The sequence below is a fragment of the Ptychodera flava genome, chromosome 3 (genome assembly GCF_041260155.1).
Source record: "Ptychodera flava strain L36383 chromosome 3, AS_Pfla_20210202, whole genome shotgun sequence".
NCBI classification, from domain to species: domain Eukaryota; kingdom Metazoa; phylum Hemichordata; class Enteropneusta; family Ptychoderidae; genus Ptychodera; species Ptychodera flava.
Genome location: NC_091930.1, coordinates 2,355,600 through 2,375,056, shown reverse-complemented (window position 1 = coordinate 2,375,056; position 19,457 = coordinate 2,355,600). Strand labels below are relative to the sequence as shown.

The 19,457-nt window shown below is 36.6% G+C and overlaps 1 protein-coding gene across 1 annotated transcript in view; it reads right to left on the bottom strand.

The window, feature by feature from the left end:
* Positions 1-1,727: 1,727 nt before the first annotated feature.
* The window catches only part of LOC139124556 (uncharacterized), an 85,035-nt gene continuing 67,305 nt past the window's right edge, over positions 1,728-19,457 (bottom strand). The window contains exon 4 of the mRNA XM_070690693.1: positions 1,728-2,000. The gene's annotated coding sequence lies outside the window, so the exon portion shown is untranslated. The remainder of the gene's footprint in view (positions 2,001-19,457) is intronic.

Below are 19,457 nucleotides of genomic sequence, written 5' to 3'. Positions count from 1 at the left end.
ACTGTGATGCCTGCTTGCGTTTCAGACACTAGACGATGTCAAAGTCGTATTAATCTATATTTTGAGTCATTCTATACATATATACCCGTATATCGAGCTGATCTATTATAACCATACCGTATTTTCTGTATGACTATACTCTAACAATACATTTTTGTTTTCGTTTGTCCTTCTTTAATGAAAAATGCATCAATATGTTTTATCATGTAATGCGCTCTTTATGAAATAAAATATATATTAGATAAAGACTAAAAGTTAGTAGCCGAAGATGTTATGTTATAACTTGAAGAGATACACATAGCCCCAGTAAGCTCGAATGTAACTCGTTGTGTAAATGGATCTACTAAAGGCTATTTGCTAGTATAGTTAGCTGTGGGAACTTGAATGTGAAGGACCAAAAAGAAATGTGTAAGATAGTCTACATATGCAGCAATATTATTGGAGAAAAACAGAACAGACTTACAGACTTTCCGATTTTTGAGAAGCACATTATACATAAAACTGCTTTTGTCCTAAATACTAAGTTTCAACGCCCATTACGTCACAAGTTTGATCCGCCTCCGTCTTGTCGTCGTTAAGAGTTGGGATTTTATAAACCAACAGATCAAACACTTTTTATAAACAAAACGATTGGATCTTTGAACAGAGTTACATAGACTATTTCTTTTTTCTATTAATGTATCGCAACTTCATTATTTCCAGTACTTTTGAACAATTTTATGGAAATTTTATTCCTGCACCCATTTGTTTTTATTTGGTTTGCTAAAGTTTTTAGAGTGCTTGAATTCGTCACAATTCCGCGGTTCATGTTTTTTCTTTTACTGTCGAAATCTAATTGCCCAAGGTGGGACAGTAAACAGTATGTTGTGTTGTATTGCATTGCAATTTTCCATCCTCGATTTTCTTATCCTTTTGTCACCACCCAGGCGACATACTTTTGCATCTCCACAGAAGGAGAACTTATAGAGCCATCTGATAGCTCAGAGACCAGGTAGAATATGTAGCAAAGATGAAGATTTTGTTCGCAGTAATTTATGGATTAAGTATCGACTGGTAAAAACCATTGAAAACCAGTTAAGCTGTTTCGTCATTAGGAAAGACAATATTTCAACCACTTATGATTGTCCAAAGGGACATTAGCTGTAACTTTGACTATTTTTCACTACTCTGTTTCAATGTATCAACTACACAATTTACTATAATTCGATCATCATGACCAATGCATAGTGTCTTGCTTGCCACCACAGCCTGTGTATGTGAAATGACCATTGTTATTGTTGATAAATGCATTCTAGTCCGGACCTGAATACAAAATTTAAACAATAACAAAGCAGATTATACTCATATAGGGTATACTTATGAGCTAAATATTAGGAAATTCTCCATGATTCAGAGATTCAAACTAGAAACTGCAGATGATACACAGAACAAACAAATAAAAAATGACCAAAGTTACAGGTAATGGATCTTTAAGCAAGTGCATTACAATTGATATCGCTGCCTATGCCTTCATTTTGCAATATGTTGTTATTTCTCTCACATATTCTACACCTAAAATCGCACAATGTTGCGTAGTTGTGTTACACTTATCAATATGCACAACGCAATGTGAAATACTCTAGATCAATATTATATTTAAAAAATTAGAACGGTTAAAGAGAAGCAAGCGGTGTCCTTTCCTTTGTTGGAAACCCAACGTAGGCAAAGCATTTTTGGGATTGTATTACCTTTTGTAAAACCTTTCAACGAAGATGATACACCGAAAAAAGATCGTCTTTCCATTCCATCCTGTAATCTATTGAGTACGTACGACTTCCCAGTGCAACAGTCGCCAACTATCGAGACCAGGCACACAGGGAGATCAATACTTTCTATGCACGAAATGGCATCTTCATTAAGTTTGAATCCTTTCCTTGGAATGCCAATCTGCTCAGTGAGTGTACCGTCAACCTTGTTCCAGATATAGTTATCAGGGTAGCAAAGGGGTATTGCCTTGTATCCTGCAATTAATAAATGAGTAATTGTTGCAATCAAATTCCCTAAAGGTAAAAAGATGATGTGACCTAATCTACTGTAACTCATTATTCTTATGTTTTCAAATAGAAATCGTGTGCAAAATGACACCACCAAATTACCCTGTAAACAACGCACCTTTCATATAAACGCAATATTTTATTGTCTGAAGTATCTCAATTTTACTTCGAACTTTCTATTATTACTTCATTGATTTTTACACACCAAAAAAACTGAAAAGGTATAACAATATTTTTCAACAGCATTTACCCTCTTGTAGACGTTATGGCTTGATGACAAATCAATCTTATTAATGGTGAAAATAAATTAAATGAAGTTAAGGGACTGGTATTTTAATTCAGCATGGGTAACGCGTTTGCAAAAACTGTTTTCTTATATTTGTGATGTTTGGGTGAAAGCAGTGTAGTATTTAGAAACATATAATTGATGTATTCTGCTTTGAGTTCTTGCACGAAAACTGCTAACATGCGCAGTACAGTTCAATAAAAGTGTCAGTCTAGTAGTTCTTGGATGATCCAATTCTCAGAATATATCCCAATATATTACAGTCAGATGATCGGATTCCCGGGCCTAGCACTGTTGGATTTATTTATCAAATGTCGCGTGAACCATGAGATTTTAGGGATAAATTTTGCATGTTTAATTTATACCTGTAGCGTATGCCTATTGTTGTTTTTCACATGGATTCGCGCTTGATTTCGCTTCTTATTTTGTTGTTTGTGTTTTATTTCTCATGCGTGTTGTTAGGTACATCATTCACCTCAGTCCATGCTCAGAGTTAAATTAATCTAGAACATTCTGAAGTTCATCTATTGAAGACCAATCGTCTCTATAAGCTTGAATTCAATAAGTCATGCTTCAAATTTTCTGGAAGGTCATGTTCAGTAAAAGTGAAGACACTTTTAATCAGCATATCAATATAAATTCTAATTGCTCTGATATTTTTTGCTGGAATCATTTTAATGTCAATATGGGGCAGTATCCATTTAAGACAGACTTTAAGGATCACTTCAATGGTTACTTTAAGACTATTTTTGACCTTCACACTCAGGCTGGACCATGATCTCTGCACGTTTCAAATCACACCCACGCCTGCAAGCAAAATACTTCCTCACCCATCAGTGCCCATGTCCACACTCAACTCTCTGAAGACTAGGAATTTTGTGATGTCCAAGCTGAGATAAGTAGCCGTTAAACTTTTACAGTTTTATTGCATCACTTGACTAAGTGTTACTTCAATAAATCTATTTTAAAGACAATCATTTCAACCGTTTATTACGGCTTTTTTCTGTCATAACCGAAAGCGGGGATTGCCTTGGATTGAATATTCCGTGTAGATTTGACAACATTTTACCATTTTTTGCCCAATTACTGTAAATTCGGTGCCTCAGTGCATATTGTGAATTTAGCTATTTTTCATCATGGCGAAATTCAAGCCAGACGAATTTATTGACGACCTTGATCAGGATATATTCGATTCTCTCAGAAAAATATTACTTGATTACAGTGGCTGATTTTCGTAAAGTAGGAGACAAAAGATCAGGGCAAAAGAAGGAAATTCACTACAATATTGTAAAAATGTAGTAAATTTTGACAAACTTGATGAATCTGCTTTAAAAAGGACTATATGCCTGAATCTGCTGTAGAACTCAAGCAATCAGAATAAGACATATTGGCCAATTTGAAGCTTAAAATAGGCCCTTGAAAAGAAAAATTACAAGTGGAATTACAATTTCCCTTGAGAAAAATTACAAGCGGAACAGAGAGAAAGAAAGGTGGCTCTTCGGGACGACAGTATGCCTGACTGTTTCATTTTCTGGGAAGCATATTTTATACCTCATATTGCTTTTGGCAGGTTACTAATGAAAATAGCGATCATTGTATCAACTATTTTCGATAAAATATCATTCGAAATATGCTGGCTTGCGCTCATGTGTTCAGATCACGTCATGAAAATTTCTTCAAAAACCCATATACATTGACTTACATACCATAACATATACATATCTGTTGGTTTCTCATACTCAGATTGAATCGTCGACATTTTTTAAATTTTTTATGCTTTTATGTTTCAGCATATTTTGGCACACTTTGGCCAAGTTTGGCGCCATTGTAGGCTTGGAACGACATGCGATCCGCGAGTATGCAATACGACATTGTATAATTTCCGATAAACGACTCTGTACCCGTTTGGCTCCGGTTTGTGTTTTTTTTTCAGTTTACTGCGATTTCAATCGTTCATATTCGCCCAAAGTTGATTTAAAGGACAACAACTTGACTGGTATTTGGGCTGTTTAACTTAAGAGACGCTTACTGATGAAAATGCGTCAAGTTAAGGCCCTTGTTCTGCCTGTGTACATGCCGTCAGATCGCCATTTTATTGATGACAACAGTATATTTCAGTGACCGGAATTAATAAATGAAAATAAACAAGTCTCGTGAAGAAATTCATAAGAATTTTGTATATCAATCAAAGATTAATTATACTAGTTTTCTCCATCATTCGCCAATAATTAAGGAATTTGCACCGGCAAGAAGTGTGCAAAGTGTTCAGTGAATTGTACGCCATCGTTCTCTATGGAAAATCGAGCTTGTTTGCAGCACCATTAGATAAAAGTAGGTCTAAAAAAACCTCTTGTTTAAATTTTTCATTTCGCCGTAATTTCTAACAATATATGATACAATGAAAGTTAGCTACAGCTCTATTGTTTTATTTTTTTGAGTTTCCCTCTTATAATTCTGAAATGACGAGTTATGGGCATTTGGCTGTTGAGTATTTTTTCATCTATTTTTGCATTGAATAGATATCACACAGGTATCTTCAAATTCCGCCATGAATTAAGTGCCAAAATATTTTCATGGAAAGAGCAACGTATAAGGAAATTTTGTAAATATTGAGCTGAGAAGCGAGATAGTTTGGCGAAATTTTAAACATAGCGATGAAGCCAACTTTGACTCTCTGTACGCCTACTCGACGTATGCGTGTTGAAAAAGTGAAACGCTAATATGAAACAAGATTGAGGGCCTTCGGGCATGCAGTGCAGCGAAGACTAGAAATTGAAGACAGGGAATGGGTGAAAGAGATAGAGGAAATAGAAAGGGAATGACATTACAAAATAGACGAACATCTACTACAGTTAGAATTTAAACGTTTAGAGCTTGAAATTCAATAAAAAATTCCTCTTAAGGCAAGTCTGACATTACTAAACACTTACGCTCACTTCCACCCTTTCCCAAAAAGTTTGTTGAAAAACATTTCCTCTATTTTGAGAAAGTTGCACCGAGTTCGGAGGGGCGAAGAAGGTTATGTGCTGTGCTTTTGTAGAATGCTATGTTGGGTAATGCCAAATATTTAAATAGTTGCTTTCAATCTTCAGTAAAAGGCTTCAGATTATGATACTGTGAAGGAATGAAACCCGAAAGGCTATGACTTGGTTCCGGAGACTTATTGTCATATATTTCCGGACGGGGAGAAGGCGAAGGATAAAAGTATGTTGTCTTTGTATAAAAATGGAACAACTGTTTGGCCATAGGTGATCTTCTGAGAAAACTTGTCAAGATCATGCATAATTACGGTAGCTCATTTTGATTGAGGTAATTAAAAGGTGCATTCGATGTGGCATCAGGACCCTTTTCAATGGACAAAAGGTAGATACGTTAGAAGCTGCTGCACGTTTGGCTTATGATATTCATTGTTAAAAAAAACTTCATTGTCAGCAGACCATGCGGTCCTTTCTTACCAAAACAGTGCAGAAAATGTGACTCCGTTCTTTCCGTCAAAGAATTTCATAAAAGACATTAGGAACTCAAATGTCAACTGTCCATAGAGTTCACTTAATATTCCTACATCATCAGATCCCGTCTCAATGGCCTTATCATAAACAAGTTGGTACTCCTCTTGTCATAATAGTAAGAAATATGGACATTTAGTGTCAGACTATCTCCAAAGTGAAGGGAAAATGTGATGCGAAGAGTGGGCAAAGTAGATCTTGCCCACACGCTTATTTTTTCACCATCTAAGTTGGAGTCTAACAATGTGTGCAAGGTTTAACCCCTTTTATCCCAAGTAAATAAGGTCAAGGTAAAATTCTTCTTAAGATAGTTTATGAGTATTTCGAACCATTTATTCATGATGATTTAGTGCCGTTTTAGCTCGCGTAATCACACACGTGAGCTAATGTCGTAGCAATATCTGTCTATCGTCTGTCTGACCGTGTGTGTGTGTGTGTGTCTGTCTGTCAGTGTGTCTGACTGTCTGTCTGTTTACACGATAACTAAAAATCGCCCGAACAAATTCAAGTCAGGTTTGGTACACGGGTAGTGTATGCCATTGCAAGAACTGATTTGATTTTGGTTGGTGTGGCTAACATATTAATGATGTTACCAAACATCAGTTTTTCATTAAATGGTTTTCTATGGAGATAGTAATGACAGTGTCGACATATATTTTTAGAAATAGTGCACATAATTTCATGAAACTTTTCACTTATGACATTCTCAGAACATTATAATGATACTGTGATTGTCATGTCAACCATCTGCTTATTTGCATATTTTATTAACTTGTGTAATTAATGATATAACTCGTAAAATCCTACACAAAATTTGATACCTGCTACAAAAATTATCTGACAGATATCTAATTGTACTAAGAAGCATTGACAACTGTCAAGTTAAGAAACAGCCCATTTGAATATTAATGACGTTTTGTAATTAGTCATATAATTCTGATACAACTGCACCTAATTTGACGAAATCTGCTGCAGATACTGATCCAACATATATTTAACTGTGTCATTTGTCATTTGCATATTACGAACGGTCGTCGATGTTTTCCGAGGTTACCTATCCGAGGTAACCGGATATGCAACCTGCGCTTATTCATACTTCGGGTCATGCTGTTGCATACCAAACTCTAAACTGGGGATCGTAACGTTTTAAATCAGTTTTACTCAAAATTTCTTCACCCTTTTCTGTGATTTGTTCGAAATACCAAAATTACACTGAAAATAAGCTTACGAATGAGTGAAGATTTGTTTTTCAAATTCACAAGTTTTTTTTCCGTTGCAAGCTGCGTGTAACCCGGCCGCGCGACGTCTTTTACCAATGACAGGCTATTATCTACAACCAAAAAAGCCATAAAGCTACAAACAGTAGAAGGTTCAAACTTACGATTGCTTACGATCACAATCTGCTGCCGTCCTTAGAGACGATTTTTTACATCCATGGCTAGACTTTCCCCTTATTGTTTATACGTCTAGTTTGCGCGCTTGCACCGAGCACGAGATGTTCAGGGCTAGATTTGAACTCAATACAGTGCCCGAGGAAATTCTCTCCTGAACTAAGTCAAGACCTTCGTTTTCTATCTTCCTTCCGAAGCTCGTAATAATATGTCCATTTCAACTACTGGCTTCAATCACAGCGCCTTCACATTCAAATCACCCGCTGCTGTTGTGAGAAAGTATCCGTTCCATGTTGAAAGCCGGGGTTGAAACCAGGGGTTGAAAACCGGGTACCGTTTGAAATCGCAACGGAATATGCACACATCTACTTAGACGCAAAAAAGTTAGCAGAAATTCAGAGATGCATTGAAAGCCATACATCGTTGCTGTTTATTGAGTAAATTGTATGATGGAAATTCGTCTCCGAACTCGGCGATACATGAGCGGCCCATTCTGTTTCATAACTTCCTAAAGTATACATGTATTTCTATTGCATACCACAGCGGTCATCGCATCGCTGTCTATCGAACCACAAAACGACTGTGATTTGAATTCAGTAAATTTTGATTGGATTCGAACTCAAAACGTACGGCATACAGTCACCTTAGTAGAGAAGAAATCACAGTCAAGGAAGGTCTGTCGACCAGACCACAGCCCCTCGACCACTCCACAAACCCTAGTTATAATGTAGTGTGAACCTTACACACTTCCGTAATATTCAGGCAGAGGTGATAATTGGTAGTTCCTGGTGTAAAAGATAGTTTATTTTATTCTGATAAGCCAACGACTAAGCAAGTGTTTAACCATCCCGCCCAGTGTTTGCCAACAACCAACGTCACTACGACGTTGCCTATTGTGCGCCCACGGCGCTGGACTTTCCTCTTTAATTAAGCGTCATTGCGTGTTTAATGAAGTTTCGTTAATTGTTGAAATCACTCAATTATAACGTTAAAACATGCTACAGATGCTGATCTTATAGATATCTATTGCCCCATGAAGCAGTGAGCAGTGTCAAGTTAATAAACAGCTTATTTACATATTAAACAAAGTTTTGTAAATAAATGAGTCAGTTAATTCCGAGAGTACAGTTCGAATGTTGATGAAACCTGCTATATATAATGGTCTGACAGATATCTGATTGATCTATGAAGTGTACTACTACGTAATGAACGTGTTGTAAACAACGTTAGCACATTCAGTTTAAATCTGGTCTATTGATTTGTCTTCCCCTAACCATGGCAAGGGGGTTAGATTTTTAGTGACTACATTCCTGCTGACTTTGTTTCTGGACCTGTCACATTGGGTATTACGCCTGTTTTTGCCTTTTACAGGGATTCACCTTCTTCTTGGAAACGACTTTGTTTGGGACAAGGTCATTACAAATCCACCAGTGACTGATAAGCTTAGATGAAATCAATACCCGGAGCAAATTGACCAGGAAATACCTGATATGTACCTGTATCCTGTCTGTGCTGCTATTTTAGCCTTGTCAAATAAATTTCTGAGAATCAAAATATGCTCAAAAAGAGTCACACAGGTTGACCTCTTTGTTTGATACAGATCATTCCGTTATCCCTAGTCTATCTGAAACCTCCAGTAAAACGTCTGCCGACCTAGGTCACACATTTTCTAGATAACATCTTATTTACGAACAACACAAGGATCCAGATACTTTCCGGTTGTTTGACAGGTGTTGGTGAAGTAAGCTTTAGATAGTCCTGCTTGTTACTATGCAAAATCTTGTATTCTCGTGCGTAAATGGGGACTTCCAGGCGTCTTGGCTGATGACAATCAGGTCATAAAATATCAAATACCAGTTCAAAAGTCCTATCATGCTGAAATATTTGCCTTGCCAATGAAAATCCCCGGGATCGTCATTTAGGAGTCGGGAGAAAACTACCTTAGTAAGGATGTAGCACATTTTTATAAACTTGTCACATATGTCAAACGGCAAGAAGAACAAAATCAGACAATTCCAAAGGCCCATTTACAGGGAAATCCCTGCATTTGAAGAACCATTTTATAGGATAATCATATACTGTGTTGGGCCCTTACTAAAACTAGATCAGGAAATGAGCTCTCTCTGACAATAATGTGTACACCAACTCAGTTTCTATAAGCAATACAACTGAAAACTGTAGTCAAATTCTCCACTTTATTTGGCCTTCAAAAATCTGTCAAGTTTGATCAAGGCTCAAACAACATGGGTTGAATTTTTCAACAAGTCATCAGCTAGGCATTAAATTGTTTATGTTCTTGGCCTATCATAAGAAGCGCAAGGTGCTCTGTAGCGACTTCATCCAGCCTTGAAAAATACAATCAGGATATATTATTTTGACTGAGCAGCGCAATGAGATGAAGGAATTTAATTTCTTCTCATATCTGGTAGAGAGTCAATTATGAGTCCCTTGTTTTAGTCCATTTGAGAGTTTATTTTGACATACAGTCCATGGGCTGCTTAAGCTTATCACACAGCAATTGTAATGAGATGACGATGATTGTCTGAATCGTTTGCAATATCTATCAGAATTTCATACCGACTGTGAAGGCATGTGAATTAGCCTGAGCAAATCTTGAGGCATCTGGGCAGACCGTCAAAAACACCAAACGGAAGTTCGAACCTGGTCAAAAGGTTCTCGTTCTTCTCCCGGTTCCTGGCATACCACTGCACGCCCGTTACTTTGTTCATTATCTAATTGATAAGAAATCAATTGATTAAAATTACATCTTAAAAAATCCTGACATGCGAAAACAAGCACAGTTATGCCACCTGAATATAGTTAATTATTCAGGAATAATCCTACAGTAACACAACCTGTCAGTGAAGTCACTTCAAACAATTAAAAGGTAACAATATTAAAAATGACTTGGTCATGAGGGGATGTGGCCAGCACAAACCATCTAGGCTAATCCCCTCGAACGCGGAAAAATTTCGCGTACCGAAATAATGGCTTATACCCCCCCCCCCGACAGTAAATTAACTACTTATAAAGTTGAACGAAAGATCACAATGTTTGTGAAATGACACCACCGTACGTTCTGACATGCCTTACAGTTCAAGTTGAGTGTCGAAGACATGATTAACACCTTCAGTCAATGCCTGATGAATAATGCGCTTTAGGTCTCATAAAAACTATTAAATGAAACGTTTGTTGGACGTCTCCTTTATCGTATCACTTATTTTCACTATATGCTCCGCTCTGAATGTTCCCTTCGGCTGCACATACATTTTTCTCACCAAACATCCAGAAGTCGGAAGGTTCTCAAGTCTACGAGCTTTTATACATGGTTACACCAAGCTAAGCTCCGTCAGGAATTACCGCAGCCGCTTAATCAGAGTATATGTTTTGACGTAGCTGTTGAAAAACTGCTACATAGCGAGCCGCTCGAACATGCCGCGAAAGTAGCTGCATGCACCAGGCATGTACGAACGGACGTGACTTCCAAACTAACGCATAGTCTCGACCAGTCGGGCCATGTGTTCATCATTCATGGTCCACTCACGCAAGGTGAACATAGTCACATGATTCAGGTTCATTAATAAATGCGAGAACCATTGATTCAATATTTACAAAAAGAAAAGAAAAATAAGATTCTATTTATCTACAGCTAGTCCTAAATACATTTATAGAACACGTAGCGGATTTTAGCCGAAATCTTGAACATAAGTGTACATTATAAATATTCAATCAAACGAGGCTGCTATGGTCACAAACGGTAACCAACTGGTATGTACGTTTCAGGCTCGACTGTGGAGGAACTTGTCAAACGTTACAGGTTGTCAATTATTGCTCGCAAAAAATGGCCAATCACATCAGTCCTGTTATTTTATTTTCACATTTTATATTTCAGAAGAAAAAAATATTTGCAGTGTTTTTGAGTATCCCATGTAGGGGCACGAAGCTGCGAAATGTCATGTCACGGACGGACGAGTGGACGGACGTACTGAACAAAAGGATGAACACTGAGACTAGCTGTTGGCTAGCAAAAGCTTATTCTTCGTGCCGTGGATCACTTATCGGAGAACGTTTTAAATAAATATGTACAATAATATTAGATTGTTTTCCTGTCGGGTGGGTGGGGTGTATGCAGACGTCCCCTCTAGCCCACGGCCTAATAAATTGATAGTATTACTTGCTGTATAAGTAAGACAAGGAGGCATAGACAATTTTCCAAATACGTCTTATCAAAAACATTTTTTTAGAAAAATATTTAAAAAGCTAATTTAAAAATAGACAGTCATCAACGATCTCTTAACTTTAAGTAGAAAGTGGCAATATGACTTTTATGGCGCGTTTAAAGTCTTCTTTTTAAAGCTGTGCATCAGTTCATTGCATACCGATAAAATGCCCATTCACGATATACCGATATAGGAAAACTTGCAAATTAGTGACTAGAGACACTACTGCATGGTGAATACCCTATTTTGACATTTACTTTCTTCTTCAGTACATTGCAATTAGTAAATCTGTTTGATTTGCTTCATTGGAAGGAAACAATAGTTATCGTATTTTTCTCGGTTAAAAATACTTAATTACCAGAAAAATTGATTTAAATTATCCAATTCTATGACGTCGTATTTTGTTATTAAACCTTAAGTATTTTAGAAAGACCAGTATCTAAGTTTTCTAAAACCATAGGACATAGGCATTTCATCAAGGAAAGAATATTGTACCCCTATCCCTAGCTTTCCACACCCAATTCAAAATTGACTCCAGAGAAGTATTGTACAGTTAAATATTGAATGTTAAACACTTAATATGTCGGAATAAATAATTTCAACACAAAAGCTGTCCAAATTGTGCTTGATAAAAATTAAATCACAATTGTTTCATGGTATTTTTGGTAAAACCGCCAGCCCACGAACTATGGCCTGAGATTTATTATTCTAGAATATTCCGAAGGTCACGTGTTTAAGATCGCCTCCTCCATTACCTTGAATTCAATTAGTAATGTTTAGAACTTTCTCGAAGGTCATAATGACTAAAACTAAAGATATTTTTAGAACAGTAATTAGCACATCAATATAAATTATAGATAATTCTGATATCTGATCTATAATATTTTGATTATTCTGATGTCTTCAGGATGGAATCATTTTAACAAAAATACGGGAAAGTACAGACTTTAGAATGGACTTTTGGGATCAGTTCAGTATTTACTTCAAAACTATTTTTGACCTTAATACTCATGCCGGGCTTTGTTCTGGTAACTCTATACGGGTCGAATCAAACTCAAGCCTGCCAGCACAAGTACTTCCCCACCCATCAATGTCCCGCTCTGCACACAACTGTCTGAAGACTAAGAGTTTTGTGCAGTCCTAGCTGAGATAAGTAACCTTAAAAATGTTTACAGTTTGTACGTCATCAATTTACTTAATGATGAATTCTATAGATTTATTCTAAACAAATCGCTGACTTCACTGCCTTTTTGTCTGTCGTAACAGTGTATGTGCAATTTGTGTGTCTTTTTGTGTTTGTTTGTGTGTATGTGTGTAGATGTGTGTATGCGTGTAGAAACCACTTCGACATCCTTTTTCACAATAAACATAAAGTTATCAAGTCAGCACGCCCTACCCATGCTATGCTCCCCGATGCGTAAATGGACCCTTTTCGGAATCCAATTAAATTTAGTTCATGAATTCATCAAAACGAAGCTGAGGCTGAACAAGGGTTAGTCGATCCATTCCATCGCCACATATATTGAGTGTGATAAGGAGTCCAAGCAGAAGACGTGTTCTGTTTCAGGACTCAGAACAAGCTTGCCACAGCTAATTTCAAGGATGCATCCAAATTCACTGCTCAGCAGTATACCCCTAAGTCAAACTGTTATGTGCACAATGCATGGTTTGGCTAGATGTACTGAGAAACTTCTCAGTTTAGTGGTAACCCAAATTTTACAGGAGGGGAATAAATCTAGGGAAAATTATGAGAATATACAGCAACATATTCAGGATGCAATCACAAAGCTTGAACAAAACATCAGTAAAAGGGGGATACGCCATGGCAATTTCAAAATACTTTTCAATGGTAAAGGTGAGATGGAGCCATTGACTTTAAATGCTGATCATGCCCTTGCAATATTGAGTCCTCCACCATTGGGAGAAGAAATGGTATATCCTCACCCCTTGCATGGGGTTCTTGACAATACAAAGTTTAAGACCCTTGAACTACCGTTACCAGTGAGAGAATTTATTGGCATAGATGAAACCAAGTGTACAGATTTCGGACTTGTGAAGAAAATTTGGCATAGTTTTTTTCAACTATATACCATAGCAATCTGCGACCCAGAACCAAAACTTATTGAAGGCAAACCAGAAGGGTCAACTCAAGTAGCTGATTACCATTTTGGCTACACCAAGGCTCACAAGGATAATTATATCATTCAGGCTGAAACCTTTTACCAGTTGTTTACTTTGAAGTATAGATATACTGAATTAACACCATACATGATGAAATTTGTAGACATAGTGCCCCAGTTGATGGAAACACTTCCCTTCTCCATAGGACGATTTCAGTCACAAGGCGGTGAACATACCAACTATCAGCATGCACGATTTTACTTTCAACATTCAACCAGACATGGGGGCTACAAAGCAGGACCCTCTGCTGGCATCATTTTTCCACATGTGGAAAAAATTATCTTATGATATAGAAAACATCACTGATAACGTTGAAGTTCCAACCCATTTCAAAGAGTATTGTCTTAAACATACTTCGGCTGTAATCATACAGAAAGTATTTAGAGGTTTTATTGTCAGGAAAAGAATGAAGAATGGCATTGTTCATGCAATTGAATCAAAGAGCACTGAAAACTTGCATTTGCCTTTGTTTACAAACATGTCTTTTTTCCTTGTTGGAAGTGTACCCAGGTGGGGCAAGCGCAAATTTACCCAACAGACATTTAAAGCTTTTATTTGTGAGAATGGTGGTTCAGTTAGGAAAACTCTACCCAGTGGCAATTCAAAGGGAAAGTCAACCAAACGTTACATTGTTTTAGTCAATAAAGCATCTTTGTCCCGAGAAAGACCCCCTGCAGCTGTTAAAGTTGCCATACGTAGAGGGTACAAAGTATTAGACATGTCCTACATAAATGCCAGCATTGATGCTGGCAAACGTCTGTCATTCAATGACTACATTATTGATGTCAGAAAAATTTCCAAGCTCACACCATCAGTTGAGATCACGCTGCATGATCAACATTTTCGGAGAGTTAAAAAAATGTTAACTAAAATGAGACAGCGCAAACTCAGGAAATATAACAAAACCAGGGTTCACTTTAAAGTTGCTCGCAACCCTGCACAATATTTTGTACACAAGAGACGAACAGAAATAATGAAGGCACAAACTAAAAAATCCACGTTCAATGATTCCCGAAAATTATTTCATCAGTTATTCCAAGAATGGTCTAGACTGAGCTTGGATGAAAGACAAAAGTACAGGAGATTATGGCTTCAGGCAAAACATCGGGTTCATACAGTGAAGTCAGAAGCATGTAATAATGCACGCATCCTAAAAAAATACAATATGGATCTCTCTCCAATGTACAAGAAAAACATTTCAAAAATAAGTTTTGAATGATTGACTGGTATGATAGCAAAAAAGGAACAATTCAGTTATGGTAGCATCATGGAAGCACACACCTTTTCAAAATTTGACAATTTATCACGCTCATGTTTCTGAATATTATGAAAGACCTGCTTTGTGTGCTTACCAGTTATGTTGCCTACACCGTTTAAACTTGATAGCACTAAGTAATATAATGAGATAGAACTGTACTTTACAGTCTGCTTCTATTTCAAAGTATTATTTACTCTTGTTTATGCAATTTATCTCAGGTTTTAAATCTTAGGTTTTGTTTTTTGTTCATCATTCAGAGTGCTTTTTGGGAGTGCTACAGGGTTGATTGTATTTTATAATACTACATTATTTTTCATATCCATTTTAGGATGTATTTTCAATATTAGTTTTTTAAGATTAATTATCAACATTGTCATCACTATTTTGTTACATGTTTGCACTGTATTTCTACATCATCATCATCAAACATGTTCTTAAAGACATACATGTATTTATGGGCGTGTTACATATTTTCCTGATTTTAATGTTCATACATGTACCTATAGCAGACTGCTGTAATTTTGCTTAATTTTCAGCAGTTCTGATGTAGATGTAGATTGGTTGAATTTTAGTGGCTTTTGTAGTCCAGAAGCTAGTTATATCTCCCTTATACTATCAGTGTACCACTTTTTTAATTTAATTGCCGTCTTCTGCGTAAAATGTACAGATTTTCAATGAACAATTTATGTGACCCACATTCAGAACTTAATGGCTGATAAACTACCTCATTTTTGTACTCTGCATTTTCAGTGCTTAACTATTAAGCTACATCTTTTTTAACTCAGGATTTTCAATACTCAACACTAAAACAGGAATGCAGTCATTACAATCTACTCCTTAATAAGAAGTTTATAACCTGAAAATGACTTTTCAGAAAAGGCAGGGTATGTTCCAATAAAAGAAGACTGTGACGCCCCAGTATCCCATAATATTATGGCAATAGACAGGCTTTTGTTGGTGGTGATAAGAAATGGGTTGTTGTGATGACATAAACCATAGAGTTGAATTAGTCCCGGGGGCTCACCCTGTTAAAATGCAACCCTATAGGGTTGACCACAAAAACACAAGGTCATTCAGAAGGAAGTTGATAATTTGGTGGCCCAAGGTATAATTTCCCCAAGCACTTTCAGTTTTCAAGTCCGGTCGTGTCCAAGCCATTGAGTGAATATCGGTTTTGCCTAGACTCTCGCACGGTCAACTCAATTACAAACCTAATGTATTTCATATCCCAAACCTTCAAGAGTCTCTTGAAATGATTGGTGATCAAAATCCCTGGTACTTTTCGACTTTAGATATGATGTCCGGTTTTCAGCTCACGTGTTGACACACAGGGCTAATGTCATAGCAATGTCTGTCCTTCTGTCAGTGTGTGTGTGTGTTTGAGTGTGCGTGTGTGTCTGTCTGTCTGTCTGTCCCAACAGATTCAAATCAGATTGGTACACAGGTACCATATGCTACTTGAAAGAACTGATTAGATTTTGGTTTGTGTGGCTTTCATATTAATGAAGTTATGCAATATCATTTTTCCGTACAATGGTTTTTCTATGGAGACGGTAATGACAGTGTAGACATATATCAAGAAATACTGCACAAAATTTTGTTATTAGCAACATAACTCTGAAATTCCTGCACCAAACTTGATGATACGTGCAACAAATATTGATCTGATACATATCTAATTATGCTTAGAAGCATTTGGAAGTGTAAGTTAATAAATAGCTCATTTATATATTTTATGAAGTTTTTAATAAGTCATATAACTCCGATATAACTGCAGCAAATGTGATGAAATCTGCTACAGATACTGATCCGACTGATATCTAATTTCGGTGTAAAGCATTTAGTAGTGTAAATTAATTAAGGGTTCATTTGCATATTTAATGAACTTTGTAATTAGGTATATAACTCTGAAATTACGGCACCCAGTCTTTGAAATTGGGTACAGATATTAATCTGATAAATATCTAATTGTGCTGAGAAGCATTTGGCAGTGTCAAGTTAATAAATGGCTCACTTAAATATTTCATGAAGTTTTGTAATTATCATATAACTCCAAAATAACTGCACCAAATGTTATGAAATCTGCTGCAGATACTGATCCGACAGATATCTAATTGTGGTGTAGAGCATTTACTTGTGTGAAGTTAATTAAGGTTATTTGCATATTTAATGAACTTTGTAATAGTGATATTACTCCAAAATTGCAGCACTAAGTTTGATGAAACTTGCTACAGATATTGATCTGATAGATCATTGAGCAGTGTAAAGTTATGAAGTTTTATAATTAGTTATATAACTCCAAAATAACTGCATCAAATGTGATGAAAACTGCTGCATATACTGACCTGACAGATATCTGACTCTGTTGTAAAGCATTCGTAGTGTGAAGTTAATTAAGGGTGCATTTGCATATTAAATAAACTTTGTAATTAGGTATATAACTCTGAAATTAAAATTACCGCACCAAATTTGGTAAAACCTGCTACAGATATTCATCGGATAAATATTAATTGTGCTATGATACATTTAACAGTGTCAAGTTAATTAAGGGCTCACTTGAATATTTAATTAACTTTGTAATTAGTGATATTGCTCTAAAATTACAGCATTAAATACAATTAAACGTGCAATAAATGTTGAGCTGATGGATATCTAATTATCCATGAAGCATTGATCAGTGTCAATTTAATTTACAGCTCATTTGCATATTAAATAAAGTTTTTGTAATTAGTGATTAAACCCTGAGAGTACTGTGCGAAGTTGATAAAACCTGCTACATATTCAGCTCACATCTGGTTTGCAAATTGCCATTGATGAGCGAGACACACACAAACGACCTTTGTCTGTCATGATGGTTTGTATCAATTAAATCGATTTCCCCAAAGTATGAGAACTTCAGCTAATTCTTTTCAACGTTCTATGCAGTTTATTTTCAGGAATATGTTATGGCATTATGTGTTGGTGTATATTGATTATTTGATTACTTTCTCAAAGACGTTTGATGAACACTTGTAACATCTAGACGTGGTTTTGTCTCACCTTCGTGAGGCTGGATTGAAACTTCGTCCTCAGAAGTGTTCTTTTGGTAAGAAACTGGTGAACTTTCTCTGTCATGTCCTTAATAAAAATGGAATTTCTAGATCTGTTTATTCGAATGATATGAGTGCTGTCCGAGATTTCCCATCCCAAGGAAAGTTTCTGAAGTACGTGCATTTTAGGATGTGTTGGCTTTTATCGCCGTTTTATAACAAGATTTGGCAAAGATTTCTGGTCCCCTTTTACAAATTGTTAAAGAAGGAGGTTAAATTTTTTCGGAATGAAGCTTTTGATACTCTTCAACAAGCCCTTATAAGTGCCCCAGTTCTAGGATTTCAACATTTCGGCTATGTTTCAAATTATACACAGATGCATCGGCCTATAGCGTTGGTTTTGTATTGACACAAGAACAAGACGGTGTAGAAAGACCTATCGTTTACGGTGGGCGTTCCCTCAGCGCAGAACAACAGCAATACACAACTACAGAAAGGGAGGCTATCGCAGTTATAAATTGTTTCGCCCAATGCGATCCTTACTTACGTTGAACGAAATTTCAAATTATCACAGGTCATGCAAATCTTCCGTATTTGTTCAGAATTAAGAAACCTTCAGGTACAATCGCTCGATATATACTTAAGGTACAGGGTTATGATTTCGACATTGCTCATAGACCAGAGAAGTCTATTGTGCATGCTGATTGGTTGTATCGTAGGAGATACTCAGATATTTGTGACAATAGTTCCGGTTTCAGCGGTAGGGATTCCATTGATGATAAGGAATCGGAAGTAGATATTGATTTCGACACGACGAAATCAAGGAAGATAATGATACAGGAATGTCTGCTGAAATCAGAGTAGCGAATCTGTAGTCCGAGTAAATAATAGGTATCTCGTCCGATGATGATGTTTTAATGGATGAATCTAAAACAGGCGCGGAATTACAATCTAGTGATGATATTGACGATGGCAATATAGGAATTAATCGCCGTGACTCAAGTAGTACTGATCAAGTAGTAGAGGAAGATGAGGCATTGACGCGAATTAAGAATTTGCAGAGAAAAGATAGTCAATTGGAATATTGGTTTAATTTCATCGAGAAAGGTGAATTACCACATGACAATAAACTGGCGCGATACTTAACCTGCAATAGCGATAACTTTGCAATCATTGACGGTGTGTTATATCATTACTGAAATGCGACAGGTAAGGCTGCAAATAAAGAGAAATGCGTTGACAAGTTGTGGTTCCTCAATCATTGCAACTTATATCCTTCAGAGAATGCATGATGACATTACAGCTGGTCATCACGTCGTACTTTGGAGACTATAAGGTTGCGTTATTTCTGGAAAAGTATGACCAATGATGTTACTGATTACGTAAATTCATTTGTGAAATGTCACTCGCGCAAGTGCGGTCCTCGAGGTAAAGCACCTTTGCTCCCCATGCCCGTATCCTCGGTTCTGCTATGAGTAGAAGTTGATTTTCTAGGTCCCTTGTAACGAACAAAACAAGGCAATAAATACGTTTTGCTATTAACGGAATATTTG